A 4,457-nucleotide genomic window follows, 5' to 3' on the forward strand; every position below is an offset into this window, starting at 1 on the left:
GAAAATTGAATTATAATATATAGATTGTACAAAGTTGGTTATTAAATCTATGATTAGACCAACTTTTTTGGACATAAACTAAGTGTGAAAAAAATTATTTATGAAGTCTTTTTAAAAATATATTGAACGACACGGACGGACAAATATCTAATTTGTCATATCAATACCATGTGCGTAATAAACATATCTTAATTATATAGAAACTTCAAATTAAAAAAAAATCGAAATAATTACACTAAGTTCCCTAATACCCCCCCCCCCTTCCTACTTATTTTGAATAAATGAAAATATGGGAGAGGGTAGTTTGATTTTTAAATTTGTGATTATCACTTTAAGCCAGGTCGGTTAATGTTATATCAAATACCAGGTAGCCCTAGAGGGTTAGGGTCTGTTGGGTTCAGGTTAACGAAGGGATTATGCATAGGAAAAAATTATCCGAATAATTTTCAATATTTTAAAAGAATGGCCGGGTAGGGTGTGTATTTTTGCTCTACCAGAATATTGTAGAAAGGCACCAAAAATTCATACCCCAACGCTTAAATTCTTAGGCAATATAATAAAGAAGCACATAATTTTTAATTAAAATAAACTTTTTGTCTACATTTTTACAGGGAGGAAGGGAGGGGACAATGGGCAATTAATTCAATTTTATAGTTGTGACACTTTAAGGTTGAAAAACCAGATAATTCCAGATAAAACGAGTATTTCTGATAGTGCAACTTTTATTGGAAATTTATTCATTTTTTAATTAATTTTAATTCAAAATGCACCATCCCCCAAATTCTACTTTACTAAAAGCCTCTGATTATCAAGATAAAGAACTTGGTAGCAATTCATTTACAAAAGAATATTAGATTTAGAATTTAGCGTAGAAAAATAGCATAAAACCATCTTAAGATTTTAATGATAAAAACAGTCTGAAAGGATTTCAGGACCTTTATGCATCTTCCCTAAAATGTAGAACTTAATCGGATCAGTAACCAAATTCTTAAGCTATAAATAAACAAAACTTACTACTTTTTATTGGATATTAGCGCAGCTTACTATACATATGTGTATGAGCATGTTATAAATGGACGTACGGATTTTCTAGTAACAATTGAGTTTTTATGGTTTCTAAATCGTAATAAATAATAAACAAGAATCAGTTAAAACAATTGTATTAAAAATTATTAAAATAACAACAAAATCTACTTAAATAATACATATATGTATATATCATATCACAATAGAATTGTTAGGTAAATATTAAACAATTGAATCAAAAATGATTTATGGGTATAGTCCCATTCGTGGCAACACCCCTTAAGGGGCGATTCGTCGTATTTTCAAAATTGCTTGGGGCTGGAAATAGGAGAAAAGCTACTGTGAAAATACAAAGAAACTCCCCTTAAGGGGTGTTGTCACAAAAGGGGCTACCCTGATTTAATTACAACAAAATAATAAATTAAAATAAAATCAATTAGATTAACTTTTTAAAATCTAAAAAAATTGTCAGTTTAAGACGTACCTACACAGTTACACACACTAGGTATAAACAAAATAACTTGATTAAAAATGTTTATGAATAAAAAAGGTTGCAGAATAGAATGTCTCAAGGATATTTTTAGTTTTGTATTTAGATTTATGGTTCTAATTCTTAATTATATTTGGTCTAGTTACAAAAAAATTACTTTTTATTGATAAAGTATTAATAAAACATATTTTGGAAAGTATCAAATAAAACAAATTGATAAAAGTAAAATAAACTTCTAAATGACCCCCTTTTAAATAAAATTAAACAAGGATGACAACATCCATAAAAGCGAAGCTCTGAAATGGAAGGACAAACGAATAATAACACTTGTAGATTGTCAGAACTGAATTAGCAGAATATTAATGCTTCAGTACAAACAATATTGTAAGTAAATTTGTTGCAAAACTGCATAAATAGATAATACTGTTTAAGGACATACTTAAATTTTTAGGACTTGTTTATAGAGATGCTTTGCTTATAACATTGTACCTTGTTGTAATAGGAATCAGTTTTCAAAAAATCTGAAGAATCGGATAATTTGTTATCAAAAAAGTTAAAAATCGACATGTTTCAAATGGATGTACGGACATTCTGGTATTGATTATAGGGTTGCTACGCTTTCTAAATTGTACCTAACTAATACAGGAATCATCATGCAAAGTTTGGAATCGATAGGACAATTCTAACCTGTTTAAATTAACGAAAAGAGCTAACTCTCTGTGACTGAGGTACGGACGGACCGTAATCATAGAAAAGCTTCGCTTTAAAAAAAAATAAAATTATGTAAATGTCAAACTACGGACCACCCCTACACGCTGCAGATACCCTCCGTGATGTAACTTAAATTCTTTCTTGCACGTTCGCACCATATCAATAACTTCTTCTTTCAGGAAAGCTAATTTTCTCTTTGTTAGTCATCTGAAATAAATATTTTTTTTTAGTATTTATAGGCTTAACTGAAAGGCAAAAATATTAATTCGGAACTAATATAAATACCAATGAAATTATTACCTACTGCTACCTAGTTAAACAAGGATGACAACATCCATAAAAGCGAAGCACTGAAACGGTAGGACAAACGGACATTAACACTTGTATAGTGTCTGAACTGAATAATCAGAATATAGATGTAGAAGTATAAGATTCGAAGCAAAATTGTAAGTAAATTTGTTGATAAACTGCTTGATACAGCATAATGTTTATGGACATACTTACACTTTTAGGACTTGATTATAGAGTTGCTTCGCTTATAATATTGTTCTTTGTTGTTCCAGGAATCAATATACCAAAAATCAGATCAAACGGATAATTAGATCACATAAAAATTTGTGGTTAAAAAAGTAGAAAAATCAACATGTTTGAAATGGATGTACGGACATTCTGGTAATGATTATAGAGTTGCTACGCTTTCTAAATCGTACCTTACTACTACAGGAATCATCATGCAAAGTTTGAAATCGATAGGACAATTCTAACATGCCTAAATTAACGAATAAAAGCTATCTATCTCGGACGGACGGACGTACGGACCGACCCTAATTATAGAAAAGCTTCGCTTTTAAAAACCATAACTGGAAATTACTTTTGGATATAGTCCCTTTCGTAACATCGCACCATATGGGGCGATTCTTCGTATTTTTCACAGTAGCTTTTTTCCTATTTATAGCCCCTGCGGGAGGCTCTAACCCAACGGGCCATTACCTAACCCTGTGGGGCAATCATCTAACCCAATATAACCTAACCTAACCTAGCCTAACCTAAAATAACCTATAAAAAGCCATTTTAAAATACGAAGAATAGCCCCATATGGGGCGATGTTACGTAAGGGACTATTCACTATTCCCTAACTTTTCTTAAAATTAGGTACCTAATAAGAATTAAATGATAACCGAAAAGCAATCTTCTAACTGTTAATAATTAGTGGCAAAGGTACAGTATGATTAAAAATATCAATCTGTATGTCTTTCCCTTCCTAACATTCTATTAATTACAACATATTTTCTTAATATTTAAATTTCTATGCTTTGGTAGTTGTCAACTTTGTTTTGATAAAAAATGTATATATACCATAACCATTTTGTTGTTCTCCTGGAAACCTAGGCAGTATCACATTTTCTGCTTGTTTGCATTTTATACAAGATTTCATCTGAAAAATATTAAAGATTCTTATAGAGTTGCTTCGTTTTCCAAGTCATACCTAATTGTTATAGAAATCATCATGTAAAGTTTGAAATTGATAGGACAATTCTAATCTGTTTAATTAAACAAAATGAGCTAACCGTAATGGACAAACGTACGGACAGACCGACCCTTAAATTATAAAAAGCTTCGCTTTTAAAATTTTTATAAAATCATCACTAGACTAATTTTTATCTTGTAATGTAATGCCCTCTAAAATGGAGAACTATATCAACATACAAAAAACGTATTACTATATATAAAATGTAAAAGGATACAAATATTATATTATATCTTGTCAATAAAACATTTGAAAAAGGAAACCAAAAATCGCCACGTGTCACTAAATTTTTTGATTAATGAAAGATATCTAAAAGCAATTTAATTATTAATTTTAAAAAAATAAATACAATAATTTCTATAATCATAACTGCAAACAAAAATTCCATAATTATTTTTTCATTATGATTTTAAAACAATTAAAGTAAAAATTTTCTGTCTGTTTGTTTATTGTTTACATTTTTATTATTGCGCTAGTTAGCATAAGAATGCCCCGTCATGTTGCATGATTTCTCGTGACGTCATTCATATTTTAGTCCCCAAAGTCAGTCAGAAACTGCTAAATTCATGCACATTCCCTTTAAGCCAGTCCCCAAAGTCTGAGACTCCTAAAATATGAATATTCGATCCATTGTCCCCTCCCTTCCTCCCTGACATTTTTAACATTAAGGTCTAATTTAAGGGAATGATACTTTTTATAAAA

At 30.0% G+C, this 4,457-nt stretch overlaps 1 long non-coding RNA gene across 1 annotated transcript; it reads right to left on the reverse strand.

Annotated features, from left to right (window-relative positions):
• Positions 1 to 1,144: 1,144 nt before the first annotated feature.
• LOC145319006 (uncharacterized) lies at positions 1,145 to 3,766 on the reverse strand. The gene is made up of 2 exons (XR_013879636.1): positions 3,584 to 3,766; positions 1,145 to 2,434 (listed from the first exon to the last, which is right to left on the reverse strand). It is a non-coding gene; the product is annotated as an uncharacterized LOC145319006 (long non-coding RNA).
• Between the last annotated feature and the right edge of the window lie 691 nt (positions 3,767 to 4,457).

This window comes from Acartia tonsa, chromosome 5, assembly GCF_053477335.1.
Source record: "Acartia tonsa isolate MP-2025a chromosome 5, ASM5347733v1, whole genome shotgun sequence".
Taxonomy (NCBI): Eukaryota; Metazoa; Arthropoda; class Copepoda; order Calanoida; family Acartiidae; genus Acartia; species Acartia tonsa.